General features: G+C 37.2%; 1 protein-coding gene across 1 annotated transcript in view; it reads right to left on the reverse strand.

Annotated features, from left to right (window-relative positions):
• LOC105229162 (ATPase inhibitor, mitochondrial) overlaps window positions 1–26,093 on the reverse strand; it is a 576,424-nt gene that overhangs the window by 256,414 nt on the left and 293,917 nt on the right. The gene's annotated exons all lie outside the window — the stretch shown is intronic.

Raw genomic sequence — 26,093 nt, forward strand, 5'->3', positions numbered from 1 at the left:
CAGGGCTTAGAGTCGCAATGAAAAATAAAGCGCAACACATAGTGACTTCCAACATTATTATTTCTTCAAATTCGAATTGAAACTATTGTGACTCAATTTGAAAAATTTCTTTGGAGAATGCATTGACTTAGACCGTAACCCTTGCCAAATTTCTGGAAAATATCTTGTCAAATGAAAAAGTTTATCATAAGGGTACCATATGGATTTTAACAATAATCTCAATATTTTGTTGGGGACTTCATCATTGACTTAGAAAATAACTAATGCCAAATTTCCTGAAGATATCTCGTAAAATAAAAACGCTTTCCATACAAGCATTTTACTCCGATTGTTCAGCTTGTATGGCAACTATATTAGAGCAAAAAATAGTAAGACTTTTTAATTAAAATTTCGCTCGATAAAGCGTCACATTAACGTCTGTGGAACAATGCTTTCCGACCACCAGGATATCATAAAACATATTATTACTGGCGATGAGTCTTCGATCTATGGTTACAATCCGAAAACAGACGATCAATCGACCGAATATCGTATTAACGGAGAGTCAAACTGAAAGAGCTTTTCGTAAAAAGTCGTCGGAATTATGGGCCGAAAGCTCTTATCCTTTGACTCACGATAATGCACCTTGATATACTGCATAGGTTCCAACTGAACATTTTATACTCTTGTAACTTTCAAGAATCAAAGGCAGGGAAATAATTTAAGGTGTAAAATAGAGTAAAGTCAGCCGAATGTTCGAAAATACTGATAATAGTTATATAGATCAAAAATCAACTATAGGCACCGGGATCTAAATATTCGGTACCTAGGGGCTTTAACAGTTTTTGCTGGATTTTTGGTCACAAGGTGGCGTACACTAAAGGCATTATTCGTTCAAACTTTTATCCCGCTATATGAATTCCTTATTGATTTATGTAGCGGAAACTGAATGAATCAAGTGGAATTTAAAATTGTGCTATATGGAAAGTAGGCGTGGTTGTAGTCTGATTTCGCCCGTTAACAAAAGAATGTAAGGAGAATGCCACCAAAGTGTTTGTCGAAATCGGTTGGTCGCGTCCCGAGATATAGGATTTCACCAAAAAGTGGGAGGCGCCACGCCCGTCGTCCAATTTTCACACTGGTTCCTATTAAGCTCTCTCGTACTATCGCGGTTGTAAAATTTAATGTCTGTGGCGTATTTAGTTATTAATTTATTGCGCTTTTAGTAGTTTTGAACAGTACCGTTATATGGAGAGTAAGCGGGGTTTTCATCCATTTTCTCGCTACAGGTATGAGTTGCTCTTGCTGCTTATCCTCTGTACCGACAGCTTTATATCTTAATTACGAGCTTAGTTATGGGATTTTCTATGTTTTCGGTTAAAGGCGATTTGTGGGCGTGGCAGTAGTCCGATTACGCCCATCTGCCAACTCGATTTTTTTTTGTACTAAGGAACTTTTTACTTAAGTTACAGCTTTCATGGACGGACGGACAGACAGACATTCAACCGGCTTTCAACTTTTCTCGTCATTCTGATCATCTATTCTATATATACAGTAGCGGCTAATGAAATCCGGGCAAGCCGTCGGTTTGTATTTTCCGCACGATTGTAACCGACAAGTGTAATTTTCTGCCAAAAAGCTTATTCTTTCACATAAATTTTGGTTCTATATAACAACTTATAGTTTTTTTCAATATTTTAAAAGTTTATTTCGTGCTCGTGCATCACTACAGCTTAAATATACCAAATTAAAAGAAAAAAACATGTCCGAATTGTAAAAAAGTTATATTTCGATTTTGCAAAAAGAAAGATAGAGTTGGCTTCGCAAGTTTTCCAACGGAGAATTTCTGAAAAATTTCGATAAAACCAGGTCTCTTAAGAGAAAACTGGCTCTGAAGCAATGAAGAAGACAAGTTCTTGGAAAGATCGGATGATAGAACGCATCAGCTTGAGGGATCTCTTCAAAACTGTTGAGAACATTAAAGTGGAGATATTTGAAGATGTCGCTGATGTTGATAGAAATCAAGATATCTTGATGAAACCACGCTAACAAAACGCCATTATGCAAAAACTTACAAAGGAGGGGCATCTGTGACATAAAAATGTTTAAGAAGTAGGCGAGACCTAAATCTCCTATATGTTAAATGTTAAATAGCCAAATTCGCTCAAGATAATTCTTATAAAAACTCTTATCAACAATGTGAAAAAAGATACATAAAATTGTATCACCGATATAACAAGAGAGGAGCAAAAATAGGCGAAAACAGGCTACACCACGCTTCTTTCCCATATAACACAATTTAAAAGAAAATTTGTTTTAAGTGTCAGTAAAAAAATGTTTAAAACTTTTACCAAAACGTTTCAATTGATAAAACAAATTTATGGCGATGATTGCCTATCCCGTTGTAGAGTGCACGAGTGGTTTCAACGTTTTCAAATTGGTCGTGAGGACATAAATGACAATCAACATGTGGGCCAATCAAAATCCGTGATCAACGGTGATTCCATCGAAACTGTGCTTGAAATCCTCAAAAATCATCAGAAATTAATGGCAATAGAATTGAATATCTTCAAAACCTCGATTTATCGCATTTTGACCGAACATATGGGCTTACGAAAGGTGTGTGCACGTTTTGTTCAGCAAAAATTGACTGACGGCTAAAAACTGCTCAGAATCCAACATTCGAAGGACACGTTGCGACCGATTATTTGACCAAAAATTACATTTTAGCTATTAACCACTCCCCGTATTCACCTGATATGGCACCGTGCGACTTTCTCCTTTTCGGAAAAATGCATTTACCTATGAAAGGAAAGCGTTTTGCCATTCAAAAGGCTTACGCCGGCATACTGGTGGTCATACCGGCCAACGAACTAAAACGTTCGACATGCTTTATAACATGCTTTTTTCGACATGCTTTATAACTGAAATGCAGAGACATTTATTTTCAAATGATAGCCCATCTCTGTGTCAAGAGTAGGCTGAACTGGGTCAAAACTCCCTTCAGCTCCCATATGCGTACTACAAAATTTTTCGAATTTTCGTTTCACTTTATGTATCATATATCGGTCAATATTTGAGTTATTTCATTGAAAATTGCAGAGCGTGTTTTGCTCAAAGCAGTGTATCTTTGTGCCTAAGATTAATAAAACTGGTCAAAACCTAGCTAGCCCTCACATAACAAACATATTTCATCCGGGTGACTACCATATGATAGGTGATAGTTTGTGAGGTACCTTGGTGCATCTCAGGGAACATTTTATTAGTATGTGTCATGTTAGAAGTGCAAGTATTTAGAGTTATCTTCCCACCAAGTCACCAAATAACAAAACTTGCTTCACTAAACGATTCAAATGTTTTATTTTATTTTATGTTATTTAATCTATCTGTTATTGGATAACAACAGCTGTTTACCATGATTGTTTTCAAAAATTATCCGTTGTGGTCTGTCAACGTCCAACTTATTCTCCTCTTCAGGATCCGATGAGGTGTTTCTTGTTGTCACCGCTTCAGGCTTCAAGATTTTACAATCTGGAAAGAAATTTAGCATCGCCGAGACTGAGACTAGTTTTGAAACAAAAGGAGATACTCGTAATACAAAAATCATACTCATAATATGGTCTAGTCCAGATAAATATCTGGTGCAAATTGCAGTGCCACCATTCTTTATTCTCCTATGTAGCAAGAACATGTCAGCGTAGAATCATTGTTTTTAACTACGCCGAGCATGATATCAATGCCAACGTATCCTTAGCTGTCCCATTTAATCAGTCACATTCTAACTAAAGCTCATTTATTATAGTTGAGTTACCGAAAATTGCAAATAAAGCGAAAATCGCGAGAGTAAAATAAAATTTTTTGGTGTCACCACGAAAATGCTTCATTTCTTCATACGCACGCATACATACAAAGGCAGCTACATGCATATACATATATGTATGTGTATATGTATAAAAACCAATTGTAGTTGAGGTGGGCGTGTAGCTGGCAGAATGCAGCATGTGATGAGTATAACTGAAGCAGTATGTGTGTGCGTGTGTGTGTGTGTAAAGCGTGACGAGCGCACCGTGACGTATTGCGGCTGGCAGTCGACATGGCATTTCGCCGCGTGTGGCAACACACACAACCACACAAGCTGTCACACAGCCATGCACCGAAGAATGCTTGTGTGCACACAACTACATGTAAATGCACATAAATTCGCAGGTGCATCGTTAAGTTGACATACATACGGATGAGCTAACATGCATATATATACATACATACATACAAACACTTGCAAACTGGTATGCTGTCATGAAAATGTTTAAGCATTAAACACATGAGATATGTAATATATATGTGCGTTCTATATAACACATACATATATGCATGAATTGAGTGATATACATGGCGCAGTAAATTTTTACAAATCCAGGAATGCATTCAAACACACTCACACATCCAAAGGACCCTTAAACAATTAATTGCTTTAAAACAATTGTGAAAATGCGCAGCTTTCAGCGTGTAATTGCAGGAAAGAGCGAAAAGGCCGAAAAGGTGAAGCATGCTACAAACACACTAAATGGCATGCGCTCACATACATACATACATATATACAAATGCGATAAATGGCAAGGGCATATGTACAGACACATGTGTGCGTGTGTCTGATATGAAAGAAGGCATGTCGTAATTTGAAAGGACAATAACAGATGATGCAATTTACAATGTTAAATCAAATTGAAGTCAGTCAGCAAATGCCATGTGACTTACAACAACATTATGCAAAGGATTCAACACGGAAATTAAAAAAGAAAAAAATAAAACGAAATGCAACTACTTGCAAATTAATTTGCGCGTTTTTGTAAGCGTTTCACATAAAAATTTAAGACTAACCATCTGTAAAGCTTGTTATTACAGAAAACGGTGCGCACAGCTTTGCTGCTGCAGACGTTGCCAATACAGATTTACGCATTTCACAGGAAATGCTGTTGTCAATGTCTGCGATTTAATATGTCACTATGGAGATAAAACAAGGTTCATCACTGACAACAGTTAGCGCAGCAACGCTGCGAAGTGTGTAAAATGAAAGTGTCTCAAAGTTTTATTGGCGAAAAAATATGTTGTGTAGTAAAATTTATTAATTGTTTTAACACATAAAAAGTAGAAGCTAACGTGGTATTAAGAAATATTAAGGAAATAAGAAATAGCTGAGTTCGCGGGTTATTTCAAATGCTTGCATTTTGAAAGAGAAGTTTGTAGTTGTTGGCAAAGCTTGTTATATTGCAGGGAATCGAGTAAAGCGAGATCCACAATCTGCGCCAACTACCGCGGGATAAGTATGCCTAATCGCATATAAGGTTCTATCCAGCGTAATGTGTGAACGAATAAAGCCCACCGTCACCCTGGCGTGGCTTTAGACCTGAAAAATCATCAACCGACCAAGGAAAGAAAGAGAATCGACACGCACCACCTCCTCGTCGATCTTAAACCTGTTTTAGACAGGACCAAAAGGAGCTGCCTTCATGCCGCGTTACAGCTGCTGCCGTACGCCGATGATATTTATTTCAATGACCTCAACAACCGTGCCGTTAGTTTTCCTTTCTCCAGAATGGATAAGAAAGCAAAGTAAATGGGTCTGGTAGTGAACGAGGGCAAGACGAAATATCATCTGTCATCAAACAAACAGTCGTCGCACTCGCGACTTGGCTCCCACGTCACTTACAGTCATAACTTCGACGTCGTAGATAATTTAATCTATCTTGAAACCAATATTAACAGCAATAACAATGTTACCATCGAAATCTAACGCAGAATAACTCTTGCCAACAGGTGATACTTCGACAACACTACTACGAACACACTCCAGCTCGAAAGTATTCGACGCAGTTCCCGCCAGGGAAGCAAATGAAGAGGAAAACCTCCACTCCGTTGAAAAAAACCAGGTGGAGAAGGACCTGTCTTCGCCTGGAGTCTCCAAGTTGCGTATGAGATGTCTAGGCCAGTAAAGAAGAAGCAGAAAGCGAGTATTCATTATTTTCCAAAATTTTGAATCGGAGAGGGACAGAACTTCTTATATCCGCTTTATCCGGATTGCCTTAAAATTAAGACATCAGGTTCGCAGCTCTTTCGGTCTTCAGATCTGTTTGTATGTAGACCTACCCTTGAAAAAACTCGGATAGAAAGTTATTTGCTGCAACGGTACTTGATATACAAAGTTGTTCTAACAATAACAGGAAATAAAATAGAAGACTCTCCCGCCCGCCAATTTTTGTTTTTTTTTTTCAAAACCCTGTTTTTTCGAACATACCTCGTATAAAAGTCTGAGGTCTAAAACGGCCATCGTGAAGAGCCCTCTGTGAAGACGTAAAGAGATGTTTAGAATTTTCTTATTTAAAGCGTATTCCCACAAAAAATCCTCCCCTTTCGAATACTTAAAAAACGAGGCTGTTGACTGGACGTGAACACTAGACTCAATGTTGGACGCCCAATTTGTCGAAAACAATGTACGGAAAGGAGAGATTCGAGAAGGCTTTATAGTCTTTTCAGATCTTCAGGACTAGTGCCGTGTCACACGGGGGCTGACCTCAATTCAACCATTCAAGTCCCCAGGGTTTAGCGCAATCAGATCAGCAGAGCTTCTGCTGATGATAAAGGTGTCGTACTACTGATGGCTTGGAGACAGCTTAGAATGAAATTTATCCCGAAGGCCGTTAAAAACCCTCACGTCATTGACAAGAAGTTAAGGCCTATCTGTCTCTCTCAATTTGTATTTAAAACGTTGAAAAGGCTCATGGATGAGTCCCAGGAATTATAATTATCCCGAATTGTTATAATCCCGATATCGAGCGAACTTTCAAGGCGGTCCAAAGACTGAGGCTACTTTTAGAAGTCTTGATAAATTTGTACTTCGAGTCGTCCTTCTGGGAGGTAAGCAATCACTCCTGTAGCAGAGTGGTAATACTGACTTTGAGCTCGTGGACATCGCTGTTGTTGTTGTTGGATGTTAATTATACATCAAGATATTTCTTTATCCGACTTGTATGGTACATGGTCACAGCAAAATCACCAGATATTGCAAACCGATAAACTTGGTGCGCTAGTTATTATTTAATTTCATCAGATTAGGAACGAGTCCAGTTGCTCTCTAGAGTTGGAACTAGGAAACTTGCTGCGAGATCATCTGACCTGAAGGGAAACGAAATAGGTCTTCGGAACTAGTCGACCTCAGTAAGATTCAGCTCACAGCAATTGTAGATATACTGACTGGACAGTGTTCAATAGACTCACATGGGGAAAGGATAAATATCTTCTTGTAAAACCAAGTATAGTGCCTGGTATTGATAAGTAATAGCCACCTCAACAAACTAGTAGAAAACTGATTTTACGATCTATGTAGGTATGGATATCACAAAGAACTATAATTTATAGCTGTCCAAACGGAATTCGACCTTTCCTTGGCAGATCAGACCAACGATCTTAAAGTAACTTGTAAAACACACACACGTGTAACAGTACTTTTTTACAATGGAAATCAAATATTGTGCAATGAAAAAGTTCTTATTTTTGGAAGGTGTAGCACCAAAAGAAATTCACGAACAAATGTTAAAAGTATATAATGATTGTTTACCTACAATTAGAACAGTAGAGGGATGGGTTGCTGAATCTAAACGTGGTCGTACAAGCCTTGAAGACGATCCACTTGAAAGACGTCCAAAAAGCGTATCAACATCAAAAATCATAGCCAACATATAGCATATGGTTTTGGAAGATAGTCGATTGACTGAGAGAGATTTATTAGAGGCTCTACGCATTTCATTAGGCAGTACGAGCCGTATTCTAAGCGAAATTTTGGATTTTAGAAAGCTTTGTGCACAATGGGTGCCGCAGTCGCTAACAATGGAACAAAAACACATTCGAATGTGACTTTCTCAGCAACATTTTGGGTATTTTTAATAGAATAAAGTGGATTTTGTGCGGCGATTCATCACTTGGGTCTATCACCATGATCCTGAATCAAAACAAGCAGCTTAAGAGTGGTGTGAAACTGGTTGTTCGGTTTCGAAACGAGTACTTGTCCGGAAATCGGCCAATAAGGTTATGGCATCAGTTTTTTTGGGGTGCGAGCGGAATTTTGTTTGTAGTTTACTTACAAACTGGTAAAACAATTAATTCTGAATATTATTGCAACCTTATGGACCAGTTGAAGGAAAAAATTCGTGAAAAAAGACCCGGTGTGCAGAAGAAAAAAAACTCTTTTCATCAAGACATTACACCGTGTCACAAGAGCATTTTAACAATGGCTATAATCCATGAATTAAAGTTCGAATTGTTAGAGAATCCAGAGTATTCACCAGATTTGGCTCCCAGCGACTTCTATTTGTTCCAGAAATCAAAAAATGTAAGAGGACATAACGGCTGTTGAAGCGTATTTTGCAGATCTTCCGGATTCTCACTTCAGAGATGGGATCCACAAAGTGGAGGATCGTTGGCTGAATAATAAAGTGTATTTTGAATCATAAAATTGTATATTTCTTATGAGACGACAAAACTAATTGAACACCCTGGTATATGTAAAAATTCTAGTCTTTTTGGAGGACCGGGAATAAATCGCTGATGAATGAGCAAATCCAAAGTGAAAACGATGCTCATTGTTTTTTTTTTTTTGACATGAAAGGCATCGTTCACTTTGAATTTGTTCCTCCCGGACAAACTGTCAACACCAAGTTTTACGTGGAAGTCCTCAATAGAATCAAACGAATGGGCATTCGGGTCCGACAAGATATCGCAGCTGACTGGAAGTTGCACCACGACAACGCCCCGGCTCACACCGCGTTTTTTTTAACAGCTACCTAATCAAGGCCGGCATCCCAACGTTTCCGTAGCCGCCCATCAGACCATATGTGACCCTTCCCCGGCTTTCTTTTTGTTTCCTTGCCTGAAAAGACCGATGAAGGATCCCCTTTCAATAGCATGCACCTCGGCATTCGAGGCTATTCCAGATAATGCCTTCCGTAACGTCTTCAATGCTTGGAAATATTTTGAAAGTTCTCGAAAAATTGTAACGATTGGTTCAATAAATTTTTTAAAATTTACTCAGTCCTATTACTTTCTGGACAAACCCTGTAAGCTCATAACGGAAAAATCTGATTACATGTCTTTATTCAAAAATCAACGCCGTGAAACATCTACGGAATGTTCGGCTCTATTCCTCAAGATTCGATGGAATGTGTTACTCCGTCTATTAAAATGTTTTGGTATATATTTTAATATTCACCTACGGATAAAATATTCACGATGAGTGAGTATGTGTATTTGCCTCCGATTGGAGCACGCCTGTTAGTGTAAATGTGCGAAAAAATTCCAAACGAAGGCTAAAGCTTAAAAATTCATACCATTCATCACCATCTACCGAAAAACTAAAAATGATGTCAAAGGAAAACAATAGGCATTGAATGCGTGCGCTACAAATTTATGAGGCATTCTGTGGCAAACAATGCCGCACATATTTTGTATTACAAGCGACTACGGGCTTATAGTACAAAGGGGCATATGGGGTAGGGCAAATGGCTTTGTCTGCCAGCCAACCAACCAGGCCGACGGCTAACCAATACCAGGCGGTTGGCATAAAACATGCTTTTGTTAAATGAAAGCGAGGGTTTCGGACACGTGAGTGTTTTGAAGATTTTCTATACATATGCATATCTATAAGCATACGAGTATATGGTGCTGTCGTGAATTGGTTGCTGCAACTGTGATCGCTGCAGTAACGCTGACTGAATGGTATGTGTATTGCAGATGACAGCTGCAGCCTGCAGCAACGAGTCTAGAAGAGCTACTAAAAATTCAGTACCGAAATGTTTGAATGGTGAGTTCAGTGGGTTGAGTGCGCTTGGAAGGTCATATGTGTAAATCAGTTTGTGTGTGTATGTATATACATACATTAATATGCAAGAGTATGTAGTTGCCATAACGCCTTATAGTTTAGGAATTAAAACTATGCGAGTGGCATCTGCAATGACAGCAAAAAGTTAGCAGAAAAAATAGAACTAAAAATTAAATAATAAAATAGAAAGAATAGAGTAGACAGCCGCAAAGATTCAGCAGAGCATGTGGAAATTCCTACGTTTTATTTTACATATGTATATGTATTATGGTAAATAAACCCTATGTAGGTATAGAGAAGACTAGGAAAAGAAGGGAGCCGGAGCAAGATTATTTAATAATTTATACGAAATCGAAGATTTGGAATTCAGAATTAGATCCAATCTTCCTTAGAAGGTCTGTTTAATATAAATCTATAGCCGAATGACTGAAATTCTCTAAATCTAAAAGAAATCATTTTAATATAATAAGAAGCATTGAACGGGGTATATCTCTTATAACGATACTCAAATTCTTCTTTTCTTATTCTTTTAATTAGTTTAATGACTCAATCTCACTGTTTCAGTGACCTCTGTTGAACTCTGAGATTCAGACAATGTCGCTGGAAGCCAGATTCGGTGTATTTGGAGGTAATTTAAAGTCGTATTTATAATGTTGCTTAGTAGTTTTCATTGGTATACCGGCCCGATTATAGTGTTCTAAACCATTTTTATGAGTTTAAGGTAATTATCTGTATTGTCAAAGATTACTTTCCAGCGACCATCATTTTAAGCTCTCACAACGTATTACCCCCTATTCAATTTTTCATGGACCTCATTTATCGCTCGCCTAAAATGATTCTGTGAAACTTTTTAACTTTTTAATGATTACCTCTTAACAGCATCTTTTGGGCGTCAATTACATTCATCATCTTCGGTCATCATATGATCTCAATGGAACTAAGCGGACAGATGATTGGTAGCAGCGCCTAGTGCTCCATACCGGATAATACTCGGCACTCAAACTGCCTTATTCAACAAACCGATCACCCGACAGCATTGACGTAAATATAACGGGTGATTTTTTTGAGGTTAGGATTTTCATGCATTAGTATTTGACAGATCACGTGGGATTTCAGACATGGTGTCAAAGAGAAAGATGCTCAGTATGCTTTGACATTTCATCATGAATAGACTTACTAACGAGCAACGCTTGCAAATCATTGAATTTTATTACCAAAATCAGTGTTCGGTTCGAAATGTGTTTTATCGGCAAATTTTGTTCAGCGATGAGGCTCATTTCTGATTGAATGGCTACGTAAATAAGCAGAATTGCCGCATTTGGGGTGAAGAGCAACCAGAAGCCGTTCAAGAACTGCCCATGCATCCCGAAAAATGCACTGTACTTGGAATCATTTGGTTGTACGTACGGTGTGGCTGTCGTTCGATGATGTTGGACTGAACTGGTTATTTTTTAGTGATTTTGAGGGAAAACTTTTCATCTCAAGAAATGGACGTAAGTTTCAATGCGATTTAAAGCCTTTAGACTGGATCTGCTACAGAAATCGTCGTGATTTATTCTGCGATCGTTATCGATAGCTCAAATTAAAAAATCATCAAGCTCTTAAAAAATCACCCTATACAAGTGCTTTCAAAAAATAGGTATTACTACCAAATAATTCAATTCCTGTCTGTTGGTGGCATCCTACTAAGTTTCCCTCCTAAGTTCTCAATCTCCCTGTTACGTATGTAATTATTATTGTAGCAAATGCGTTCCTGGGTATGTTTCTTTTCCTATTTTTTTTTATTTTTTTTTCATGAGGTTCCTCGTTATATGTTTTTTTTCAAATTAACACTACGCTCACTTAAATTCATCTTTTGTGCCATCATAAAATCTAGAAAATGCGCATCACCCTAAAGCATTTTGTCTAAGTAATTTCTGCTTTCCTTGTTTTACTTTTGTTTTTATTTTCATTTTTATGGATGAGTAAATACCAAATTATTGCGAACGTCCGCAAAAACGCATTCGCTCACACTGCACTGAACACATGACCATAAAATAGAACACAAATGAAAACACCGAACCTGTGTGTGAGTATGCTCTCATACTTATAATTGTGTGTGTGTGTAAGCCACATATGCACAATGAAGCCGGTAGTGGCGGCTAATGAACGGATGAAAAAAGTTGACACTGGCCAGTATAGGATGCTTCCCAGCGCCCATATGTAGACATATGTACATATACATATATTCAAGCAAAAAAATATATATTTTCTCATATATGTATATATGATGCAAAGCGATCCCTCTGTTTTCATTCATTTTATACTTATTTTGAGCCTTGTGCATCCGCCCGTCGGTCAAAAAACTTTTTTACTAAATTAAATATATAAACATATATATGTAAATATGCTCGTCTGTTTGTCTGCGTACTCCGATTCATGGCTCAGCTGTCGTGTTATTTGTTTGTTAGTTTTCCTGAGGTTTTTATTTCATTATTTCTCGGTGACAAAGTCAAAGGAATTAAAACGATTCACCAGCATTTGCGGAATACGAGACATTGGAAAAACCGATGACAATGGTGAGGGTTTAGTCTGTGTATGATACAGTGAAATAAACTAGTTGCGAACTACTCTAGAACTGACATTAACCAGAAACCCAACTAGTGTATCGGCTGTCTGTTTTCCATGCTGGTAAGTGATATTTTTTGTAAAGACAATTCCACTGGAGAGCCTTAGCAAGCCGTAGTTAAGAAGGATGTCCGACTACCTGCAAAAAGTATTAGGAGCTTCTTAAACCAGATGAAATAATTACTAGGCAACGCTACCACCAATAACGCATCAAATTAAAGGGAGCCATTGCCAAAAATCACTCGAATTTGCTACTAAATACGACGAAATATGTTTCCATCACCACAATGCTCTACCTTATATTACAGGACCAGTTAAAAACAACTTGTAAAATCTCTGAAGGGAAGTTTTGCTTCACACACTTAATCTTCCAGACCTTAATATCATTCGTTCTGGTCCAAGGTTTAGACTAGAATAGTGTATCTACTGTTTTAGTTGATTTATTCTTGGCCGCCAAGCCGACGCCATTCTTTTCGGATAGAATTTTTAAACTACCAGAAAGATAAGAAAACGTTATGACTTCATACAGGAAAAACCTTTAATAATACTATTGTGAACACTTTTCTTAAATAAACGTTCCTATTTTGACCAACAAAACCCAAGAATATATACATATAGTATATGGACCTAATAGAAGATGGCGTACCCATTATTATAATCCACCATAAAATAAGTGAAATGGGACACTCAAAATTATTTCTAAAAAGTTTATAACCACCGCATCTAATTTTAGATGCTGACGTCTTTGTACCACCAAACCTGTAACATCCAGAAGGAAAAGTCGGGAGCCCCATACAAAATGTATATATGAATATATGATCAGTCTTACAAGAGTTAATTTAGGAATGCCCGTCTATCAGTATATACGAAAAATAGTCCCTCAGTTCTTGAAATATCGCTTTGCAATTTTGCACATGCGCTTTTCTTCCAAGGAAGCTGCTCATCTGTCGGCACCGCTGATATCGGACCACATATACAAATAAGTTCTAGTTTGAAAAACTTTTTTATTTAGAAGTATATTCACGAAATTTGGCGTAAAGTGACCCTAAGGAGAAAAAAATAGTTCCGCTGATCCGTAAACCATTGAGAGCATTCCTTAGATCACTAAAGCATAATATAATACGATTTTTTTGATTATTTTTTTAGGTTTTTATGAATGAGAATATGTGGAAATTTCAGAAATATCGATATACCTAAAGCAGTTTTTATCACTTTTAGTTAACTTAGATTCTTATGCAACTAAGAGCTATATTTCGGCAGAATTAGGTAACAAACCCGATGGTTGAAATATCGATTATTTTTGTTTTTTAAATTAACTGAAATGAGACCTTCATATAAACTGAAATCGAAATGCCCACCCACTCAAGTACCAAATATTCTTCTCTTAGTATCTCACTTTTTAGACCTACACAACCTCGTTGCACCCTTTTAATAGAAGCGATACTATATTTTATATAACACCATGCCTCTTACATATTTACAAACATAGGCACTTGGAATTGTATAAAATATGGTGGTTTCATATGTTTCTGGCTTAACGAAGGTCTTATGTGCGCCAAGCACTTATGTGCCCAGACAATGTGAAATTATTTAAAAGCAAGTATAAATTGAATGAGGAATCCTAGTGGACTCAAAACACGCAACTGTATGTGTACACGTATATACATATGCATATACCGTGTGAGAGTATGCATATATAGATCTGTATATGAGTGCAGCCAATTTTGGTTGCATCGCTTGACCCAATCAAAAGCTTTACAGTACTCATCGCCATGCTAGCAAAGCGTATCCTTTAGCATCCTTTTAAGCTATTGTCGGTTTTACCGTTGCCTATATACTTATTTACATACATATGTGCTTACGAGGTTGGGTGCATTGTGCGTGTATTAAGTTCGCACTTTCTTTTATTTTGTAAAATCTTCTTTGTTTGTTTCCACAAACAATAAATAATACGATCACAAAGGATGCGCTTGGTTTTGCGCCATAATGCCTACTTGGCCCAAAATGTTCTTTCTTCAGCGTTCATTGACCTTAAAAGCCGTTTTAATTGAAGGTCTACTGCAGAAAAGAATAATATTTAATACTTGATGCAAAAAATTCAGTTCATGGCAAACAACATTTTGTTATAGCAAGCAAAATATTTGAAATAGAATTCGAAATTTTATTTGTACTTGTTAAGTAGTATTTATTGATATCATTTTCATAGAACCGGTATGAATAGCGAAATATTTACGCTTGTTAGCCGGGTAGAGGAAGAGATATATAGTACAAGTATATCATATTTAAATTATGTACATTGAACTGAAAGACAAACGACTTTTTCTATTTCTCTTCCGCTGATAGCTTAATCTCTTTCCTTGTAAACTTCTGAAACCGACGAGTCACACTTATTCCGAAGCTTAATAAACACCCAATTACCAATAACTAATAACCTGAAAACTGTGGAACATACTTTTGTCAGAATGCTACTTAACTCCAAACATAAAATCTTGTTCTGATACTTATCTACAAATAATTTATACAAATTCTTTACAAATACTCTAGCCTACACAAGACTGACCCATGGAAAATGGTATTGGAAAATGGCGAAAATGTTGTCAATATGGCATCCGTTTTGTTTGTAGCACATTATTCAGCCATCGTTTCATTAACCCTTAATTATCCTCATATTCAAAATTTAAATTTCTTCCTGGCACGTAAGATTCAAATTTGCAAACAAAAAAGAGAGATCCTTTGGCGGATATATCCTATGCAGTTTTTTGCGATTCCATAGCCTCAGCTAGCAGTTTTACTCAACCCTCTGCTAACTCGAGATAGTAGACATTTTTCAAGTTATCATCCAAAGCACAAATTTTTTGGGCACCTGTTTCTGGGTCAGCTAAAACTGGCTTGAAACGACATTTAGTAGAGTCACCGCATTCAGGAGCTAAATGCGATATCACCGCCCGATTTATTTTCCAAATACAAGAATGAAGTCTAGGTTCAATATTGGTATTTTTAAGTTTTCTAAAAACCGCGGACATAGTCGTTTCCATATACGGCTAAGAAAAACCAACTTAATAAACGATTCCACTGTACTTTTCACTGTAAATTTTCTTTTAAATAGTGGCATCTTCGATCCTAAGGCTAAATATTAATTGGTTCGCCTCCTGTTGAAGTATCTGTAAGAGATAAAATTACCGGGTAGCATAATATCTTGGTCCACTCTTTTTATACCTTGAACAGTGTATTTTTAGTTTTCGACAAAGTTCGTAACACTCAAAAGGAAACGTCGGAGACCACGTAAAGTGTGATCCAAGTACAGGTACATTTTTCAATAACCCTTTTTAATCGATCACGCATGAGGCGTGTCAAGCTGTCATGTGATTTTTGTTCAATATTGATTAACATTTCATCATGAAAAGACTTTCGTCTGAAATACATTTATAAATCGTTTAACTTTATTTCAAAAATGCATGATTTGTAAAGAATGTATTTCGCGCGCTACGCTCAACTTATGGTCAACATAATCGACCTACTGAGCGTACCATTCGCAACTCCATCACCCACCTTGAGATCCAGCAATCATTTTTGAAGGATATCCGACCGAATAGACGTCCAGTAGGCAGTGAAGAAAATATAGCAGCCATAGCTGAGAGTATACATGAAGACCGTGGAGAATCGGTTCGGCGTCATTCGCAGCGATTTGGAATGACGTATGGAACGTCTTAGCGTAGTTTCCGTCGAGATCTTAAATTGAAAGCGTATAAAATATAGCTTGTGCAAGAACTGAAGCCTCTCAACCTTCCCAAGCGTCATCGCTTTTCTCTTGATAAGAACCAAGAAGATCCGACGATTTCGAGGCAAATTTTTTTTAGCAGTGAGTCCCGTTTCTGGCTCATAGAATATGTTAACGAAGACCAACCTGAAGAGATTCAAAAGCTATCATTCCATCCTGAAAAGGAACGGTTTGGTATGGTTTTAGATGGGCCAATTGGCCACCAAGATCGTGTGATATCACACCTTTTGACTTTTTCCTGTGGCTTGAACAATTCCGCTACGATTCAGGCCTTGTATGAGTAGAAAAACATCGCGAGCGTCATTCGCTAGTTACCAATAGAAATGCTCCAACGAGTCATGGAAAATTGGATTCGACAAATGGACTATCTGAGACGTAGCCGCGGCCAATATTTGAAATAAATATCAAAGAATAAATAAATATCAAAGAATGTTCTTTCGAATGATAATAAACATTCCCCATTAAATTTAAAATTTGTAACAAATCTCCAGATAGATCACCCTTTACATACATTTGATTCTATTGAGACATCCCGGTCACATACTGTTTATGCGCGAACTTATTTATTGAGATATCAATAAAGAATTCTCCACATGTCATTTTCTCCCCAAGAAGCTGCTCCTTTGTAGGAGTCGTTGGTATCAAAGCATTATAGCAGATAACATAACTGCGATACAAACTTAAAACCAAATACATTTCATTATAAAAAATATTTTTTTAACGAAATATTTTCACGAAATTCGGAATGAGTTATTGCTTAAAGCAATCGTAAACTCAGAAACTGCAAAGCAAATTAATCGATCTAAATCCAGTTTTTGTAGGGAAAGTTTTGTATTCGACGAGATATATTCACGAAATTTGACATTATTATCCAAAGCAACGAAATAATATATGAAAAAAAAATTGTTTAGATGGGACTCTTATATGTAGCATATAGCTGTCATGCAAACTGGCCGATCAAAATCTAGATCAATTTTTTTACCATTTAATACTGTCAAAAATGTATCTGTAAAAGGTATTATGGCCCGCATGCCGCCAAATTTAACTTTTTTGGATAAAATGGAATATAAAGCGATAACTCCGTGCTTTAAGTAATACACGCTCCAAGCGGATAATTTGACGTGAATGTACGAAATGATTGGTCATAACCAATGTAGCTATGCTCAGAGTATTTTTAAATACAAAGGGCATTAAATTTTACAAACTAATAAGGTCAAAATATTGACCATTTTATTTATGTTTTATTTTAAATATTATTACAATACACTTAAAAACACTCCACATAAACTTATTTAGTGTTGTAAAATAACATTTCGAAGTCGTACTCATGCAAACATTTCCATTGAAACAATTGTCATTCTAACAATAAATATTTTATTATCCGCCAATAATACACACTAAGTGACCCGATTTAACAAACCAAAAAATCGCACACCCTCCTTCGCCATATTTATTTGTTAGCTAGCAGAGAATCAAAAAGGGATATCCAAACAATTGTGGTCAATCGCGTAAAAGACAAACGACATATAAATAAAAAATGAAGAAAAAGGAAGAGCAGAAAAATTGCACTAAACAAGGATATTTGGGGATAGCGACTGGCTGACCGAGTCACAACCATGAAATGAAATATTAAGTGCCATTAAACAATATACAAATGCAATAGGATAAAAATCATGACGCAAGCTTAAGCCAAAAATTTACTCATACACATATAACACTGTTATAAAAACAATAGTGAAAGAAAATAAAATGGATTTCAGACATTCGGGCATTGTGGCAAGACAAACACACGCGCAACGGAAAGGCAATAATCATAATAATCTGTAGAGGCATTAAAGTTAATACGAGCCAATGTTTTTGCGGACAGCGACCGGGCTTAGGACGGGCAATACCATAAACACAATGTAAAAGCTCTGACAATAGCAAAAAAAAAACAACGTTAAGCAGAAAATGCAACAACAACAAAGCGTAGTAGCGCAGGCGGTGACAGGAAGCAGACAGGAAGAATGGCTAACTTAGCACTAAGCAGTGGTAGCATACAAACACTGACATTTGGCGGCTGGCAGTAAACAGATGTTGACCTCCTGGCCGGCTAAACATATTGCCGGCGGTGTATCCCAGACTTTACTCACTGTGCCCGCCTCGCAATTGGTTCATTTCCGTTGCAAAGCGGGCAAGCGAGTTAAATCCAATCGTTTTGCTAAATAAGATGATTTTCAATTTGAGCACTTTGTCAATTTCACAACAGCCTGGCTAAATTGACTGAAATATAATAGTTGTTGTGCTTGCCGCATCAGCGTTTGTTGTGTGGGGGTGAATATTGATTGTTTGCACTTTTCTGGCTGCCAAAGGTGACTTTAATAAATAGTCAAGATTTGATAAGATTGAGGAATTTTGTGCAAAAAAAAAAAAATGAACAGAGTGACAAGAAGCAATAATTTTCTATGTTATAAATCTTCAGACATTTAGGGTTCTAAATAATAAAAAAATTTATAATTACACTCAAATTAAAGAGATTCCAGCGAGCCGACCTATATATCCAAACCTTATTGATTTTCAACTCACGCCAATTGTAAGTTAGACTCGATAATATTGATAAGTGTGAAAATGCTAATAGTCGTAATAGTGCCGCCAGAAAAGTTCTTGGATAAGTGTTTCGACACATTATTGGCCCTATTTGTGCTACATCTATTGATCCAAATTGTGAATTAAATAGTACAGCTTTAGTACTGAAAGAAACTTAAATCACAGATTCTCATTCTGCAGAGAATCATAGTAGAAATTCTCTGTGGTAAAGAACAAGTAAATCAGGTTTCATTAAGATAAACATTTACTATGATAGAAGAGCAGCATTGCTAGCGCTGAGCTCGTTCAATGTGAGATCAAATTTAGAATCAGCGGTAACTACAAAGCCGATGAACTAACAAGAGGGTACACCCTTGTGAAGCTCACATCGAAGTGGGAACGAATTGGTTTTTTTTTTTCATCTCACGTTTAAACACAGGCCCTTAGAACATTCCGAGTGCTTAGCAGGCATTGGTCAACAACTATCTCTTATACGACTGATAAATCTTGCTATCTTACTGAATATTTTTTTGGGCAAAATCAATTTATTTTATTCCAAAAGGTCTTCTTCTACTTCAATAAAGCTTTTTGCACAGTCCAAAAGCATGTCGAACGAGTGTTTCAGCTCGTTGGCCGGTATGGCCGCCAGTATGCCGGTATAAGCCTTTTGAACGGCCTCTACGTCTGCATAACGTTTTCCTTTCATGGGCAAATGCATTTTTTCGAAAAGGAAGAAGTCACACGGGGCCATATCAGGTGAATACGGAGAGTGGTTAATGGCTAAATGTGATTTTTGGTCAAATAATCGGTCACAATCGTCCTTTGAATGTTGGATTCTGAGCAATTTTTGGTCGTCAGTCAATTTGTGCGGAACAAACCGTGCACACACCTTTCGTAAGCCTAAATGTTCGATCAAAATGCGATAAATCGATGTTTGTTTGTGTTTGTGATATGTGCAAATTGGGATCTACTCAACATATTATAATTCATTCTTCTTCTTCTTAATTGGCGTAGACCGCGCGCAAGTCGTTTCTTCTTTTCGCAACGTGGCTCCAATTGGATATTCCAAGCGAAGCCAGGTCCTTCTCCACTTGGTCCTTCCAACGGAGTGGAGGTCTTCCTCTTCCTCTGCTTCCCCTGGCGGGTACTGCGTCGAATACTTTCAGAGCTGGAGTGTTTTCGTCCATCTGGACAACATGACCTACCCAGCGTAGCCGCTGTCTTTTAATTCGCTGAACTATGTCAATGTCGTCGTATATCTCGTACAGCTCATCGTTCCATCGAATGCGATATTCGCCGTGGCCAACGCGCAAAGGATCAAAAATCTTTCGCAGAACTTTTCTCTCGAAAACTGGCAACGTCGACTCATCACTTACTGTCATCGTCCAAGCCTCTGCACCATATAGCAGGACGGGAATTATGAGTGACTTATAGAGTTTGGTTTTTGTTTGTCGAGAGACGACTTTGCATCTCAATTGCCTACTTAGTCCGAAGTAGCACCTGTTGGCAAGAGCTATCCTGCAACAACTCATTACATCCAAATAAGTTGCGAAAATGAGGGAAACAATTCCCCTGTCCAATTTTAACAGGAGCATAGTACCGACGAGCATAAATTTTGACTTCAAATTCAGCATAGCTCTAGGAGAAAAGATATTGTGGAATAAATCGCAGAAATAAAACCCCACTCACAGGTATGGTACAGAGATGGATAAAAAAACAACAGAAAGAATAGAAGCGGGGCAAATACCCCAGCATCTTCCAAGCTGAAGTATTCGCCATTACCATTGTGTGCAGAAATTATACTATGTCTTACACCAATTAACCATCATATAGTAATCTGCAGCGACCACCAAATAGCACTGAAGGCAATGCCATTATGCACAAACAAATCGCAGATGGTATAGTGTCAAGAAAATAAATGCGGCCGGCGAATGGAACAACGTTCGGCTACTGTGGGTTCTAGATGTGCAGGTGTTGAAGGAAACGGAATAGCAGACAAACTTGCAAAAAAAAAAGCCCTCGGCCCCGCCAACGAGACCACACCCCTTCTTCTCAATATTCTCTCATAAAATAAATAACAACTAAGCCAGTAGGAAAAGGAAATATAACATAGGTACATAGTGCCATAGTAGTGACGGGATAAGCCTCTTAAAATATATAATATTGTAGACGGCTAAATCACCAAAGGACTTAAACATATCATCTTATTTAACATAAATAAACTAAGAATACTAACAGAATTTCTTACAGAACATTGCAGACCGCGTGTACATCTGCACACGTAAGTAATGAGCTCTAAAGAAACGAGTCGCTTCTGTGAGTCAAAGTCCGAGATGGCGGTCCACATATTATTGGAATGCCATGCGGGAGCTAGAAGAGGACTCGTCCATTTAGGACTAATGCAGCCAAAGTCATATGAAAACCATGTTGATGGTCAAGAATCCTAGATTGATAAGAACTTTATGGCAAAATTAAGTAATATGAAAAGAGTTAGAGGACACAAGAGGGTAATGGTCATGGAGACATCCTTCCACAACTATCTCGAGCTTTGAGTGGAGAAGCAGACATAACTGGGACCTGCAGAATTGTTCATTCCTCTAACAGCACTGCCCTGATTATGCCGTTTTTGTTACCATAGTAGAGATTAAATGTTATTAATATAGTAAACAATTTTTTAAGAATAACATGCATGTCATGGCCAATTAAGTTTAGTCACAATGAACCGTAATAAAATAGCTAAAATTCAATTCTTTACATATGTAAATACATATGTACCTTGACATATATGCAGCTACCGTACCGCTCACTCTTGTACCGAAACTAAGCGTCAATAGAAACAACCAATCTGCCAGCAGAGCCACTTTGCAGCGTTAAAAGTCGTTGGCAGCTTAAAAGCGCTACATTTTTTCCTGAAAATGTGCAAAATTATGTAGAGAATTAGAAATGGCATTATTGCAATATCGTTGAAAATATTTGAAGTAATAGCAACAAATTGTAACCATATGCTGAACGTAGAATTTTGCAGATCCTGCTGCATTTTCCACACTTTTATCTTTGTTTTCGCATTTTGTTTTTATGGCTTACAAATGTTGCACTAAGAGAAATATTCTTATGAACCATATGGGTTTTAGTAACAAGTCTATTGACTAGTTTATAAGTACACATCCAATCATACATACATATACATACATAAGTTGCATCTGCATTGAATGGTGGCAAATACACCATTATGTCGCTTATTCCCACTTTTGGTTGCTTCCACTTTTCGTTAATTCCACTGGCAATCTGAGCATTGCTCGCACTCAAAGGGTTATAACGCACACAGCGCCGAAAACAAAAAGTTCTTATGCAAAAATTTGCTTCGTGAATTATTCAGCATTTTTATTAGCTGCTAGTAGACACTCAAGTGTAAAAAGCTACTCATACATAAACATAGAAAGAAAACATCTACGTAACTGTATGGAAAATTGCTGATACTTTCAAATCCACCTTACATTTTCGCTCTTAAAGCCGCTGTCTATATATTACAATAATAAGCGACACCTGTGTCGAGAAGTCATGTGAATCGGTACTGCACCCACATGCCTGTGTATATGCATTCGAGTATATTAGGATAGGTTAAAAAAATAATATTGTTTTTTCGCCCTATACTCTGAGAATTTGGAGGATGGAGACATGTGTAGAATTTCACTCAAGTGAGGAAAGTACTCAGATAGCCATTCACTTGGCAGCGGCTAGAAACGACTCTTTCACATATGGCTCAAGCAGCTCACGACATCCGGTCCAAGTATGCTCAGGGTAGCCAAAAAAAAGTAAAGGCGAACCATCCCTACTCAGGGTTGTGCGCTGGGTTTGGGTCCCCCACGTAAAAAACGCCTCGGAAGTGACCTAAGCGAGCCGGTACAATCTTCTCTAAGAGTGTTTAGCTGCTGGTGATATTAATACTCGTATCATTGACCTCAACAACCGCGCCGTTAGTTCTGCTTTCTCCAGACTGCATAAATGGCAAATGGGTCTGGTAGTGAACGAGGACAAGATGAAATATCTCCTTTCATCAAACAAACAGTCGTCGCACTCGCGAATTTGCACCCACGTGACTGTTGACAGTAATAACTTTGAATTCGTAGATCATTGCGTATATCTTGAACCAGCATTAACAGCAACAACAATTTCCGCTTTAAAATCCATCCCAGAATAACTCTTGGCAACAGGTGCTACTTAGGAGTACTCCAATTGCGAAGTAAGTAAAGTTCTCTCTCTAATTCTATAAAATACTCATTATTTCCGTCCTGGTATATGATGCAGAGGCATGGACGCTGACGACATCTGATGAGTTGACGTTACGAGTTTTCGAGAGAAAGTGTCTGTGGAAGATTGATGGTCCTTTGCGGAATGGCAACCGAAATATCGCATTCGATGTAACGTTATATAGTACGCGTTATACGACGACATTGTTATATTTCAGCGAATTAAGAGACAGCGACTACGCTGACCAACTCATGTCATCCGTATGCATGGAAAAACTCTCGCTATGAAAGTTTTCGACGCAGTACCCGCCGGGGCAAGCAGAGGAAGTGGAAGACCTCCAATCCGGGGGAGAGACCCGGCTCCACTTGGTATCTCGAACTGGTGTTGTTAACTCGGCTATAACCGCGTAAAGGATGTCTACGCCATTAAAGGAGAAGCGGGTTTCTTAGTACACAAAAATTACGAGTTCGCAGATGGGAGTTATCAGACCAATAGTTCCCTTAGCCCCCATATAGCTAATATAAATATTTTGGGAACTATCGAGGGTCTTTATACCGCATATATCGGCTAATATATTAGTTATGCCAATCAAAATTAGAGAGCGTATTTTACTCATAATTGTATATGTATGCCTTAAATAGATAAATTTGAGTGAAAACGTGACCTAGCCTCCATATATACATATAATGATTTTCGTTTTCTAACAAACCTTATGTAAATGTCACTTTTATAGTTAATGCACAAATAAAATTGTTTGGTTTCCGATCTTCTGGTTGTCATTTTACATTTTAAAGTATTTCCCCGGCTTTAATTATTGCCAGTTGCAAGAGAATTAAAAGTTCAGTTGCATCTTTCACAAAAAAGTCATTGAAACCATTTAAATTAGGCAGGATACAAAGCTAAGCTCGAAGTTTGGGTAACATTCGAGTTGACGTCAAGAAAAAAATCTCACATACGGAATTCCCATGAGCGAATCTTCTGCCGAATGGCAACAAAATCCTAAAAGACTGAATACTGGTTGTTCGAGATTTAAGTTCCTAAGAATGCATAGTTATTAAGGTCACAAAGCAGCCAGTTTATCGCTGAATGCTGAATGATCAGCATAATTGTGTTAAAGAAATTCAAATGGTTTTTTATTTCATACAATTAAATACAATTAACTTCTGAATACAAATCATTAAAATGGTTTTCACGACATTTTTTGCAAAAACGAATTCGATGAAGCCAATTTTCGAATACTTTTCCCACTAAATCATGTGACATGCCATGAATAGCACGTTGAATATTGACTTCAAAAGCTTTTTACTAAATACCAATTACTTTAAATAACACCACAATATATAGCCTAATAGTGTTAAACTACAGCTTGTTGGAGACCATTTAACGCCACAATTTATATAAATTATCAAATCTCCAAACTTTTCTCGCAATAATTCGGTTATTACGCATAGAGTATGGCACATAGCCCCTTCTCTTTAGAACCAGAGATTGTCAATATCAACTTTTACAAATTCCGGCCATAATAAGTTGGTTACCATCAATCTATACCGCTCTACATTCACAACAACGGCGTCACCGGTTTCACTTCGAAAGAAGTACGGACCGATGATTGCACCAGAGATCGAAAACCACACCAAACTGTCAATTTAGATGAATGCAATAGTTGTTCATGAATAATTTAAAGATTTTCTTCATCTTTTTTGAAAATGTGGCTGTGGTTTGAGACAGTTCCAATTCTCGAGAATTGCGGTCGTTAGTAGCACTTGCCTGAACGGTAACAATGCCAAACTCTTAACTGTGACATCTAATGTCAACAATTGAATCGTCTGAAGAAAGTAATCGCCCAGATGCGGCCAGCTTTGGAGAAAACGAGAGGGATTGTGCTCCGTCGCGACAACGCCAGCCCACACACAATGAAAGTGACTCACTAAGAGCTTGGTTAGAAGATTCTTATTCACCAAACTTATAGTGTGTTCTTATGGCACCCAAATTTTGCTAACACTTTTGTTTTTTTCTCAGTACAATGGAAGGTTCCAGACTTGTATATTTTTATGAAAGTGGCATTATCAAATTACTTTCAAATTGCTATTAAATTGTGGACGAAACGGAAACCAAAAATCATATCATATAATTTTAACTAGGTGGATAAAACTTTAAATTCAACTCAAAAATAACGGATTTCCTTCTATCCGACTTTATATATAACAATGTTCTATTCTCGATTAGTTTTAATGATACAAAAAACCGTTAGCTTTTTTACTCTGTGCAAAATGTTGTGACATATTCTAACGAGATATAATATTTAGCTCAACTTTTTTCAGTATCTATATACTATTATCGATTGTTCAAAAATATACGCCGTATTTTTTCGTTGGCGTAATTTTACCATCACTATAGGTTTATTATTTCAATATTTGCGGTTTTAAAAATATTTTTGATAAGAAATTAAATTATGATTTAATGGTTTATTCTGCTTTAGTTTGCGATTTAGAATTTAGTATTTCAGTAAGTGCAAGTGAGTTAGTCTGCAAAACTTAGGTAATGAGGCGATAATATAAAAACAATATCAGAAGGAAAATAATAGTTTAAATTAAACAAAATTATCAAATATGTGCATAACATACGCCTATATAGCAATTTTACTGATTTTAAGCAACAAATTTCTAATTGCACTGACTTCCAATGTGAAGCATAAAATATATACCGTTGATTCCGAACAAATACAGGATTGCCCTACGGGTAAAGGATTTTCGTGTAGTTGTAATAGTCATGAATTTTGTTATGCTTTCAGTAAATTTGGCTATTTTACTACTTATTTCAATCCAAGAAAGCAAGAAATATCAGTGACCTGTATTACAGAAATGGAAAATATTGATGTTCTACTCGAGCATAACTTTCAGTCAACTCTTCTAAAAACACTTTACATCGAAGTGCGGGGTTGTGAAAATTTTACGCCCGAAAAATATATGAATACCCAAGTACGAGAAATTCTGATGTATACGAATGAGCAGCATAAATTAACGGTATTATATAATAGAGACATTGTTA

Source organism: Bactrocera dorsalis, chromosome 3 (assembly GCF_023373825.1).
Source record: "Bactrocera dorsalis isolate Fly_Bdor chromosome 3, ASM2337382v1, whole genome shotgun sequence".
NCBI classification, from domain to species: Eukaryota; Metazoa; Arthropoda; class Insecta; order Diptera; family Tephritidae; genus Bactrocera; species Bactrocera dorsalis.